This window comes from Spinacia oleracea, chromosome 3 (assembly GCF_020520425.1).
Source record: "Spinacia oleracea cultivar Varoflay chromosome 3, BTI_SOV_V1, whole genome shotgun sequence".
Classification (NCBI taxonomy): Eukaryota; Viridiplantae; Streptophyta; class Magnoliopsida; order Caryophyllales; family Amaranthaceae; genus Spinacia; species Spinacia oleracea.
The window spans coordinates 38476455-38490160 of record NC_079489.1 but is presented as its reverse complement, the minus strand read 5'-3'; the positions used below and the strand labels follow the sequence as shown (position 1 = coordinate 38490160).

Genomic DNA, 13706 nt, shown 5'->3' with positions numbered 1-13706 from the left:
CTTAAATGTGCATAACTTCACCAAAAAAGGTGAGAATGAGTCTTTGAAGCATAAAACTAAGTGTATGAAACGTGGAAAAACTTTAAAATACTCATATAAGTTCATTAGTTGAAAGTTGGGACCGAAATTAGCCATTTTAGTCAAAATGTGACCGATAATGAACTAACGAGGCTTAAATGTGCATAACTTCACCAAAATGGGTGAGAATGAGTCTTTGAAACATAAAACTAAGTGTATTAAACATGGAAAGACTTTTAAATACTCATTTAAGTTCATTAGTTGAAAGTTGGAACCGAAATTAGCCATTTTAGTCAAAATGTGACCGATAATGAACTAACGAGGCTTAAATGTGCATAACTTCACCAAAATGGGTGAAAATGAGTCTTTGAAACATAAAAATAAGTTTATTAAACATGGAAGGACTTTAAAATATTTATTTAAGTTCATTAGATGAAAGTTGGGACCGAAATTAACCAATTTTATTATTATACGGTTCATTATTTATTTGTTATGAACAAATTAAGTTTTAGTTTATTGTAAGATTCAATATTTATAATATAACTAATGTGTATATATATTTTTTGATGGTTGATCTTTTTGAGGTATTTAGTAATCCGAGGTTCCGGCCTTTCACCTTTGAGGAGATAGATGAAGTTCGAGAAATGTTGGCAAAATTCATTACCAGTGATCATCTTTGATATTTTGTTGTAATGAATCTTAAATTATGGATGCTAGCTAGTTTTTCATATAATTGTAATGTAATTGACTTTTATATTTACAATTATATACTATTTAATTTAATTATCTATATAATTGGATACTTTTTATATGATGTATGGAGGTTAATCAGTGGCGTCGTCCAATTGTAATATGTAGTAGGGAAATTGGTTATACAACAAATCTAGATCAAGTGCAACTCATTTATAGGCCAAGTGCGGCTCATTTTTATGCTTGTGCTGCCCATTTCTATGTCAAGTGCGGGCTCATTTTCAAATTTGGCAGCACCAAATATATCAAGTGCGGGCCCATTTTCAATATTGGCAGCACCAAATATGTCAAGTGCGGGCTCATTTTCAAAATTGGCATCACCAAATATATCAAGTGCGGGCTCATATTCTAAAATTGGCAACACAAAATATATCAAGTGCGGGCTCATTTTCCAAATTGGCAGCACTTGAAACATCAAGTGCTGCCAATATTTTGGCAGCACTTGAGAAACATCAAGTGCGGGCAGGCCATGTGCTGCACATGTAAAAGCCCGCACTAAACCCCTTAAAATGAGCCTGCACTTGAGGTTTTTTCCTCTAGTGATAAAGAATACTCCGGAAATGATGATATTACCGGAAACAGAAATATGGTTCATGACAGAAATATAAATATTATCCAAGTCGTAGATGTTACCGGAAACAGAAACATGGCTCGCATCGGAAAATATTTTCGGAAATAGAAATATTGCCGGAATCGGAAATATTGCCGGAAACGGAAATATTGTCGGAAAAGGAAATTATTTCCGGAATCGGAAATATTAACGGAAACGTAAAATATTTGTTCGAAACGGAAATGAATTCCGGAATCGAAAAACGAATCGGAAGCTCAACGAGCGACAAGCTGGCAAGCGAGCCGGCCTATCGCTCGACAAGTAAAGGAAGCACCATGGGCCGCGCCTACGAGCAAGGCAGGAGCCATGAGGCTGCGCCCTGCGAGCAAGGCCGCATCCATAAGGCCGCGCCAAGCTACAAGCAAGGCAGCAGCCCCATGGGCCGCGCCAAGCTGCAAGCTAGCAAGGCAGCAGCTCATGGGCCGCGCCAAGCCTGCGGCAAGGCAGCAGCACCTGGGCTGCGCCCAGCTAGCGTGCAGCATCTGCGAGGCCTGCCGAGGCGTGGGCCACCGCGTCGTGGGCCGAGGCAACTCGCGTAACCCACGTGGGCCCTTGTGGCTGCGTGGGTTGTTCGTCTTGGGCTCCAAGAAAGATCCGATTGCTTAATATTCCTAATCCTACTGGAATTCAATTAATTAAGAGTTTAATTATTGTTGTAATTCTAATTGAATGATAATTCTAATCCTAATAAGATTGGTAATTATATTCCTAGTGGGATTCTAATTCCTTATTTCCTACACTATAAATATAGGGCTAGGGCCTCATAATTATATACATCAATTGAATTGAAATCATATTCTTTATTTCCCATTGTCGTTCAAGGGAGAACACAATACAAGCCTACCCGAAAACATAAAACCTTAAGTAAAATCCTAGTTGGTTGAAAACATAAAACGTGTTGTGGACTTTCTACGGAGGGGCAACGCCTGGGGCTCTAAAGACATGTTCTTGTTTGGTTCATGAGCAGATAGGGAAGGCACGCATCACACTGTATGTAACCTAAATTATGCTAATTGACTATGTGGCAATTAATTTGGATTATGGCTTTATGGTTTTTCCGCATGAATTATATTGTTGTATTATTCATAACCTAACAGTTAGGACGTCTTTGATGTAGATTCCTTGATAGGCTTGTTGACTGTTGTTGTGGAGATTTTGGCTGGATTATGTTGTTGCTTGGGTTGAATGATAGGTAACCTAATCGATTCTTCATTAGTTGTTCTTTTCAATTTTATTAATCATCCTGCTATATATCGTGTAAGAATATATGCACCAGCTTGTATGAAAAAATAAACAATGAAAATGCTCCTGATCCTTTGCGTAGTGCTGCTAGTTTTTCCAAGCTGGTAGATGACTATATAAGATATGCAATGCACGTTGTTAAACCAGCCCCTACAGTAGCTATAAACCTTGTTGGTGGTTGGTCTTGCCCACATGTAGGATGCTACAAGGCTAATACATATGCTTATATTGCATTTGGAGGTGGTGTTGGCTTGGGAGTAATGATACGGGACGAGGTGGGGGGTGTTGGGGATGTTGCTGTGAGGAGAATGGCAGCGAGGTGGGATGTAGAGAAAACAGATAGTCCAACTTCTTTTACCTTATAATTAATTCATTTTGTGCATGTTCATGGAACCAAAGACATGGCGTGAGGCCTGATCATGTGTGGTTGCAGTAAAGTTGTGGTGTTTTCTAGTGGTTTTTGGGTGGCTGTGAGCTAGGGGTGGGTGCTGGATTGTACTGAAAGTGTTTGGTATGTTGTATGGTTAGAATGTGCGTAGTTGGGTGTTAATGTGGCTGCCAATGCTGTGAAATAGTTAGGATTTAGTCAGTTTTATACTCGTATGATGTTCAAAAATCATCCTGAAGAACAAATATTAGAAGATCAAAGGATGAATCGATGTATAGATAAGCTGAGATCAAATCTGCTTCATTAGTTGTTAAATGTCGTCATCTTCTACTCCTCTAAAGACCCCTGAACTATGCACCCTGAACCTACGTAAAAACATGCTATAGAACCCTAAGTTTAGTATGTAGGACTATAGGTAATGTATTTTTTTTGTTCTTATTCTCTTTAATATGGATAATGACGCGTTATCTGATATTTGCTTCAGGAAATTGGACCTTGAAGCTCAGCAAGGGCTTGTAGTAAGTGGATTTTCTTCTTTGTTTTAAATAGATTTACACCATTTGTCTTTTGTTCAACTTTAGACAAAGTAAATAAATAACTCGTTAAAGTAAGTAGAACTGATTCAAAAGTAAAGAATCATTATATGGAAGAATGATATCATAAATTAAATATATAAATATCGAATGGCCTACGTTGGACAAAATTTTAGTCCTTAAGAGTGATTTTTCACTTGTTTATATATGTATTTCACTTCAGAGTAACTTTTTGACATAAAGTGTTAAAGTAAACTCAACTTGAGAAATAGTAAACTAAATCTCTATAAAAGTAAAATAATATGTATCGATGCCTATTAGCTCAAATGGAAGACCAATGTGCAATTGCACATGGATGTAGGTTCAAATCCTACATAGGCTTATGAATTGTATATGTTGTAATGGATGATTCTCGAGTATTGATACTATGTTTCGTTGTACAAAGAATTGTGAGTATTTAAGACTTTATCGTTTCATTAAGTGAAAAAGAAAAGAGTTCTAAACTTTTTTAAAAGTAAATAATAAAAACGCAAAGGTAAATAATATAACTTGAAAAGAATGGGGTTTGAGGTGCCTAAAAAGGCGATTTCCGGTCGTTAAACGAACATCGTCTTATCAAACAATATTTATAAACCACCTAATCGAACCAACTATATTGACTATAGTGGCAAGCTAGGGATCGTCCCAAGAGAACGAAGCAAAATGAGTTTAAACTATCAAGCTAGCCTAGAAGTAAGATTGAATTGATTTGTAATGAACTAAGGAGTCTAGACTAATACGATAAGCAAACAATAGGGAAAAGCTAGGGGAATCGGGGATTGGTTTGGGTTCATTAGGAAATGTCGAAGTTCAATCAATCAACGTTGCAAGGAAATGATAATTAGGGGGAATACCAACAAATATTGCATTCGGCACCTCTCGGATAGAGCGCATTGAGTTGCCTAATCCGAAGGAGAGCTCTCGCATGACCTCTATACTAGGCACCTACCAATTAGAACTAGTTCATCCCATATGCCTATGCTAATCCTCAATCTCTTGACAAACTAGCATAAAACATTTCCAATCAACTAACTAGAATTAGTATTTGCAACTACCAATCTAGTTAGACATAGAGATCCTAATCACCAAATCCAATTTCAATCACAACATCATCATGAATTCAACTCAACATCCCTAATTAATCCCCAAACTTCACCCCTAACCCTAGCATGGACTACTCACTACACATTGAAGGGGTAATTAGGCTAAAAATTGGAATTAATCAATTGATCATCATGATTGAATTGAAAATGAAATTGCAAATCAAATTAAACAAGCAATTAAACTAGAAATTCTAAGATTCAATGGAAATCAAAATTGATAGCAAGTGCAAAAATCAACAATCAAAACAATTAAGAAAAGTAAAGCAAGAGTAGAAGAGATTAAGGAGAAGAGAAGTTACTAATAAGCTTGAACAATCTTGAACTTGAAAGCAAAAACTATGAATTAATCTTAAAATTCTCTCTCTAGAATTTTAGAATTACAAAGTATTTGAAACTAAAAAGCCCTGAAAAACTAAAACTAAAAACTAAAACTCAAAAACTCAAAACTAACTTTTTAAAAATAATAATGTGAAATATGTTTATATGCTTGCCAAAAATAGAATTTTAAATAACGAAAAAGAGTCACCCGCGTCGTCGTGCGGACACACAGAGAAGTGTGCGTGTGCGCACAGAAATTTCGTGCATCCACACAGAGCGCACAATTTTCAAGAACTCTGGGAATTTGGCTCAAGTTTGTGCGGGCGCACAGATCTTCCGTGTGGGCGCACAAGCTAGAGAATTGCTCATTGACTCATTTTCTTCACCGCGCGCGCGCACAGCTGACTTGTGCGCGCACACAATCCTGTTTCTTGCACATTCTACCTTGGATTTCCACATTTTCTCAACATTTACCTATAAAAGATCAAAGTGGAATAAAGCATATAAATGGCCAATAAACTATACAAAAATCACACAAAACGTAATAAAATGGTAAGAAATCCTAAGCTAAGAGCGACATAAATGCCGCTCATCAGTGCCGACTGTTGTTCGATGTCTGCGGTTAGCTGTTGTGAGCTTTTCTGGTCCTGCAGGGAGCTGTAGATGCGTATGTTTCTGCCTCCAGTAGGCCCTGGGTATTGTTCCAGTGGTTGTGTGCTGGTCCTAGTGGGTATACTGTCTGTTTTCTGGCCAACTTGCCAAAGATGATTTGCACGCGTAAAAGAAAGAAAAAAGTAGATAATAAACTCAAAAGTAAACTAAAAAAACTCACAAGTAAATAAGAAAATCTTAAAAGTAAATATGAAAACCTCAACTGTTAAACTGAATGTGAATGAATTTGACAATTGAAAACTATGTTGTATAAAGGATTTGTAGATGTGTAAGACTAGCAATTGCTTGTATGAGGAGAGTGAAAGAAGAACAACGATAAAGGAGGGTGGAAAACAGTGAAAGAAGTATCTCCTCACGATTTCGTCAAAGATAATGCGGCTCATCTCAGCGATCCGACAAGCTGGAGCTGCCTCACTGGACTAACATTGTGTAGAGTTATAAGCTGAAGGAGTTCACTCATATATGACCTTGACGGGTATTACATCAGAATGGCAAGGAAGGTCTACTTCAGGGGTGGACTTAGAGTTGGTGGATTTAGGAGGATTTATGGAGGAAGGAAGAGAAATTGTAGTAGCCCTCCCCATTTTTGCAAGAGAAGTGGTGATGTTGTCCGTCACATTATGCAGTAATTAGAGTAAGTGAAATTTTTTGAAATTGATCCTAAAGGAGGAAGGAAAATCACATCAAACGGCCAGCGTGATCTAGATAAAGTAGCTGATAGAATTGGTGTGGAGGTGTTCCGCATTCCTACAAATGCCAATCAGATTGTTGGGGTTGTAGGCGAGTTCTTTGGGCAGGATCCTGGTGAACCCAGGTCAAGTTTGGCATTATTGCTAATGCAGTCAGTCAGACGGGTTTTCTAGAGAAATAAAAATTCAGAACATCTCAAAAGTAAACAAAATATCTCAAAAGTAAATAAGAATATCTCAAAAGTAAATCATAAAATTTTCAAAATTATTAGTACAACATAGAAATGCCGAGTATTAGAGTATGTGGAGGTCAAAGTAAATGTTTTCAAACTAAAAGTAAATAAAATAATACAAAAATTAAAGATGAACCTACGTGGGATTCAAACCCACATCTTTTGTGCAATTGCACAATGTTCTACCTATTGAGCTAGTAGGCTAGTGTTTTCAAGAAGAATAAAGAAAAGTAAAGCAAAAATCAAAACACTGCCTTGATTTCCTCCAATGCCTATTTATCTTGAAGTAGACTAAATAGCTATGAAAGTAAACTAAATTTCTGCAAAAGTAAACTATATTGCTTAAGGTGTCGTGGCTGATTTTTTAGAACAAGCAAGAGGATTCTTTGGTACAATTTCAATATGCATGCAGTCCTTACTTAGGTGTGTGAGGCAAACCACAATCAATCAATTTGCTTCTGGAGATTTTACTAAACAATGTTGCTATCTCTCAGCTGGAATCTGGACATAAGACACATAATTTATGTGTGTTATTCAGACTCGGACTTATAAAGAAGCTACTTGTTAACCAGAAGTTTCTGGTAAGTTAGCTTCACATCCATTTTATGAAGAATTTATGGGGGCCTTTTCTCTTTTTAAAACAATAAAGCAGTAGACACTAGACAGTAAAGATGAGATATGGAGACTAATTAACCTAGGCAAAATCAATGGACTGCAAAAGGTAAAATGAGATATTGAGCCTAATTAAGGAATCAAGTCCTCTCAAAATGATATTGACGTATGAGAATGAGCATGAAATCTAGCTCTCGGGAAAAGATTGGCAACTGACTTAAACCACTGGTCCACTGTAACTGGATCTCAGAGGCCCCAGAAAGACTAGAAAATATGAACATACAGAATATTTCAAGTTTCTGACAGCCAGGAACAAGCCAAATCAAGCGTTTACACAACAAATACAAAATTGATTAAGTCCCCAATTGCAAAAGAAAGCTATTTATTCTACACTGAGTGACCTAATTAGCAGGATAAGCATTATACAAAACCAGAGCCCTAGGGACCAATAAGACTTCGATCAGTTTGTATGTTGGTAATTTACTATACATCCTTATACAAAATTCTTGCGTAAATGTTACCATCTAAACAAGAAATATTGTCAAAAACTCAATGTTACAAATCAGAGGCACACCCAACAACTCAATGCAAAAAATGCATTATAACTTACCAAGTCATCCACAAGTCACTATGCCCTTGACTTGCGCCATCTGTAACTTCACTAACTGGGAAGGCCAGCTGCACCGAAGCAAAACAAATTACACCATAGAACATAAGTTAAGCCAAAATAACAACATGCCACACCAACAGAAACACTATAGCACAAGCCAGCCAAAATAAAAGTCAACAAGGTCAACTTTTCTCCAAAAAAATCAGGATGACCAACAACAAGTTAATGTATATAAAGAACTTGTAAAAGTAAATAGAAATGATTCAAATGTAAATAATTTTCAAATAGTAGAATTATTAACATATACTAAAAACGCCTATGTAAGATTCGAACTTACATCTTGTGCAATTGAACAAAGCTCTACCAAATGAGCTCATAAGCACCACTTGTATGATTGGTCCAACACAGGTTATCCAAGTGATCAAGAATAGTAAAAGTGAAGAGCAAAAACATAATCATATTGACTAACCCTTCACTTTTATTTAGGGTGTTAAGTGTTACCCATTGCATTTGCGGTTTCCTCAAACACAAACATATTGACTAGTCTATCATATGAAAGCTTCAGTTTATGTAGGAATGTAATTAAGCGCACAGACTCTCAGAAAGACTGACCAAATTTCATCTATAATCATGACTTCATGAGAAACCATGCTTAGAATGTCAAACAAAACACAACAATGAAATCAACTTGAGTAAATTTATCAAACTCGAGGAAATCAAATGAAGAACCCTAATTCGAGCAAAATGAGAACGAAAAATAAATTATACCACACGAAATTCAATCGAAACTCCAATTATCACCAATTAAAATTAGAACCGGATTCACCTAGCAGAACACAATTGCGAGAACGATGAAAATTGAAACTCCAAATTACGAAAGGAAATAGAAAAATACGAGCATAATAAGAAAATAATGGTGAACTCAGGAAAATCGAATAACAAATTCGTACCTGAAGAATTGGAAGAGGATAGAAATAAGGTGAAGGGATTTGCAAGAACAAAGAGAATCAACGAAGTTCAAAAGATGAAGATACACAGTAGGGAGGATTTACAGGAGGAGAGAGAGAATGGAAGAAGAGAGAGAAAGAATATCCGAAATTGGGAAGAAAGAAAGGAGGTCATTCAACACAGATGAAATTACCAGTAACCCTTATTTTTTGATTTGGTCGGGCGAGATAAGGGTCGTTGGATTGAATTGATCAAGGGCTGATATTAGTTCTCAGTTCTCATCTTAAGGGGAGGGATTCGATGAGAAGTGCACTTATTGTGAGAAGCGTGAGAAATGATCTCACCCGTTAGATGAACACAATCCAACGGAAAAAATTAATTATGTGGCACTATTATATTAATGGGCGCGACAAGTCATAAAAAAATCGAACAAAATTGCAGTATCCAACTACTATCCAAGTATCCAACTATGATGTTTTCCTTTCCCACGTGCTTTCCCCTTCTCCATTTCTTCAGTACCCACTACCCAAGGAAAGCCATTATCTACCCCACTACCCCGTATTAATACATTTGTACCCATGAAAACTCACCTTTGAAATACCAAGCACAATTCTTCTCCTAGTTTCTTCCACCCTTTAAATAGCTTTGTGATAATTTGGCTGAGCTTGTGGTACTTTTGGCTAGATTTTTTGATCAATTTTGATAGGAGCTAACTCTTTGCTTTTGTAATGCACCAATTCTCAATCTCAGTTATCCTTTAACAATCAGATTTTTTTCCAGAGTTTCAGATCTAAAATAGATAATATTTCTCTCCCCTTTACTCATACTCCATGTTATTTGATGTTCATCGAGTGAGAATGTCAGGTACATCAAGTGTAACACCCCCATAATCCTCCCTATTTAAAACACCTTATATTTGAGAATAGAGAAACATAGGGGTGTTACTGCCACGATGGAATGTATAAGGCAGATGAACTAATTAATTAAAAACTGGTTTAACTTTTATAGTCTAACTTTGAAAACGAACAGCAGAAGTCTTAAAACGCATAATTCAAATACAATGTGGAGATCTCAATAGGCCCCTTCGTAATTCCAAACTCCAACACGAGAAATAAGTTAAGTTAAGCAGTTGCAACAAATTAAAATTCAAAACCAATGTAATACTTAAAGGGAAAAGGTACTTCAAAATCTATCCCCATGCATGCTTATTCGCAAACATGTAGATTGGCTGCTCCCCAGAATCCCAAGTGAAATTATGGTTCACCGTAGGGCCATCATATAAAGAGACATGGCCAACAAAAAGATCAAGTCAACTAATGTTGAATACGTACTGAAGCAATAATCATTTAGTAATAAACACTCTAGACACACAACGCTATTAAATAATGCACCTCAGGACACGACACTAACTTACCGACTAAACCTTGATTTATGTGGATTAGAATTGGCATTGTAATATAAAAAGATTGTTCATAGGCCGTCCTTGACCGCACCTAACGATCCTATAAGAGTATCGAAGAGTCCTAGACGTGCCTTCGAATATGTAACTTTAAACTTACTAGAGAGTCCTCTAGTATAGACAAACCTTGAATCAGTATGCATACCCCCGAGAAGAGTCCTTGACGTACCTTCTCTAGGAAGTTTAGCTACTTAGTTAACTCGATTTCTGTAGGTAAAAGCGCCCTAGCGCATAATAAAGAGTGCAGGATACTAATACAAAGATTGTCCCTTACCCATACTACTACTCGAGAAATTATCTCTGAGAGCTTACAAGCCATTCCTTTCACTTTAAGTGCTTTAGTAATTTCCTTGTTATTCAATTTGTTTAGACCTTAAACAAAATATAACTATACAACATAAGAAACACGACTTCTCTTTTAGTTCATTTAGGACGAGTGATCAAACAAATAAGACACCCATTATTAAGCCTTTAGTCCTTGGCTCGGAGGTTTTGAGAGAACTCCTACATACTATGTCTCAACTTAGTCTAATTGACAATAGTAAAACTTGTAAAGACAATAATATTAAAGATCATGCTTGCTTCTTATAATAAACAAACAACAACGACATAATCCCAAGTGTACGCATCACAACACATTCATTGAAATATAAATAATCCCAAGGCCTACTCATGCCACTAATACTACTAGTACATTCTAGGACTAGTACCTTTTTGAAGTACAAAAACAGATTAAGGTAACGAGCTAGCTAGAATCTCCCTTCTACGAACTTGGTACCTAAACATTGTATAATAATATAATCAGTTTCTTGATTACATAAATTAACATCTAAAGCACTAAAAATCAGATTTGTATAACTTCCTACTAATCTGATTTTTAGACTCTCAATGCTCCAAATACACAAACAATAACCTATTATTGTTCACATTGTAACCTCATCGTAAAAGCTTATTTAAAATAGTCACTTAGGAGCTCTAAAAACTGTTTTAACCATTAATAGGTATGCTGATTTTTCCTTGACAAAAATCAAATTGTAAACTTGTATAAAATATTATCGATCGTTAGGGAGTAAATTTCCTCTACCATACTTACGCATACATGTATAAAGAGTCAAGGCCTAAAATCATATCCTTAAGCATATTTCAAAATTAGGAACTCATTACTAAATTAATTATAGATTAGCATAAAGCTACGTTTTTTTTTTACATAACTGTTGTTTGCATTACAACTTCAACAAGGCAAGTCAACCACATCAGCTACAATCAAATATGAATAGTAGTAAACCATTCGCATCACATTCATCTTAAATAGTCGACGAACGACCACATCAACAACAACTCACGCAGCAATGGCTGCTGCGGTTCTTGTTGTTATCAAGAGTGTAGTGATATGTGCGTTTTATATAGTGTTTCACCCCCGTCCCTTAGTACTTTTTATGTGTCAAACGTGATCTTAGGAGCCGTTTCTAGTACTAACGTGTGTTATTGAGTGTGCCTTGAGTTTCAGGTTTGATTATGAGAAATTGGTCTTTTTAGACCCGTTTCATGTTGATCTAGGCCACTATATGAGCCCGAGGAAGTTCGGGACCTCCATCGTCGACTTTCGGGAGCCTTGGATGCTTATGGTTGAGCCCCGAGAGTTAGACTCAGTGATATGAGCGAGTTATATTGAAGATTGCAAATCGCCCTGGAAGCTGAGGGCGAAATGCAACCATCGGGCGGAATTGAAGCAAATTAAACTCATCAACGCGCGCCCGATCGGGCGCAGCTCGCCCGGTCCGGATCGGGCGGTCATCTGGAAGTTGATGTGAGAAGTTCGCAATCCGCCCGATCGGGCCGACTATCGAGTACTTCGCCCAATCGGGCGGAGCGCCGCCCGATCGGGCGACGCCAACCCCTGCTGCTTATGCGCGTGTTTTCTTTACGTTTTTTTGGCTTGTATTTTGGGCAAACTATAAATACTAGCCCTTTTATTTTTAGGAGACACTTTATTTTCTAGTATCAAACACTTAGTTTATTTTCCTAAGCTTAGTTTTCTCTCTAATTTGTCTCAAACACTTAGTTTTATTTCCAATCAAAAGTTCAAACTTTATTATTCCATTGTTCTTCAATTAGGTATTGTTCTTTATTTTATTCATTTCTTTTGCTTTAATTATGTTTTCAATTATGCTAATTGCTTTGTTTATTATCAACATGCTTGAGTAGTTTAATTTCTAGGGTTTGGGGATCCATGAATTAATATGATGGGATATTGAATAATTGTGATTGTTGGCATTGTGATTAATTCCTATTGATTGGTTTATTCCCCTATTCAATTAGATTTGCGCAGGTTTAATTGCGTAGTTATGCAATATCAAGTTAAGATTCGAGAGATGCAATTTGATGTTTAGGCTTGTGTCAATAGGTAGAATTGAGATTAATAAGTAGCGAGAGCCCGTTAATTCTAAGTCTATGACTAGTATCGATTCGAGAGAGCATGCTAGTCTAATTAATTACTTTGTTGATTATCGTGATTGTTCATCGTCCTGGATTGTTAATTGCTGGTGAACCTATGCCCTAGGTTTCCTTAATATATTGATTCATACTTATTTAATTATCGTTCGTAGTCTTAGTTTACAAACAATCAACCAAATCTTGTTCCCAATAGTTTAGTTTAATTAATTAATAGTAGAAAGAACGACTGTCTCCCTGTGGATTCGATCCTGACTTCCTTTGCTACCTAGCTAGTGGACCTTAGGTTATTTTTGATTAGGTGATACGACTTTAGCCTGTCAAATTTTGGCGTCGTTGCCGGGGAGACGGTTTTATTTTCTGTTGTTGATTGCTTATCCTAGATTATTGTTTGTTACTACTCAAGGAACTCACGTTCCTTGAGACCGGATCTCACATTGTTTTGTAGTCTTTGTCTATTCCCAGGACCGTAGGTACTAGTAATCTTACTCGATTCGATCCTGAGCCCGAAAGAACCTTTCATAGACGAAGAACTTTCATTGCACAGTGTGGGAATTACTCTGATTCTGATCATAATATTGGTGATCTTTTTCCTTCAGATACAGATTCAGTTTCAGAGATAGAGATGGGTGACGAAACTCTACTACCGCCACCTACCCCACGGCTTACAGACTATTCTAAGCCAAGTCTGTCCGTGCTACCAAAGGCGATCATACCTTCTATTGCAGCTGAGACCTTCAAGATTGAGCCTGCATTGATTAACATGATTGAGAGAAGCCAGTACGGTGGGGAACCAGGTGAAGATCCGAATCTTCACATATAGTCCTTCATCCAATATTGTTCCACCATCAAGCAAAAGGGATTGACTCCGGAGCAGACTATGGAGATACTTTTCCCGTTCTCTTTGAGTGGGAAAGCTAAACTGTGGATTAATGGGTTGAATCGGGCGGCTTTGGAAATCACTAATTGGGAGTCCTTGGCTCTTGCTTTTTATGTTAAATATTTTCCACCTGAGAAAACGGCTCGTCTGA

General features: G+C 36.9%; 1 long non-coding RNA gene and 1 pseudogene across 1 annotated transcript; one reads left to right on the top strand and one right to left on the bottom strand.

Annotated features, from left to right (window-relative positions):
* Positions 1-3457: 3457 nt before the first annotated feature.
* LOC110804036 (40S ribosomal protein S19-1-like) lies at positions 3458-6564 on the top strand (annotated as a pseudogene).
* Positions 6565-7003: 439 nt separating this feature from the next.
* LOC130468953 (uncharacterized) lies at positions 7004-8913 on the bottom strand. Its single transcript, XR_008929324.1, has 3 exons — positions 8768-8913; positions 7818-7885; positions 7004-7096 (listed from the first exon to the last, which is right to left on the bottom strand). It is a non-coding gene; the product is annotated as an uncharacterized lncRNA (long non-coding RNA).
* Between the last annotated feature and the right edge of the window lie 4793 nt (positions 8914-13706).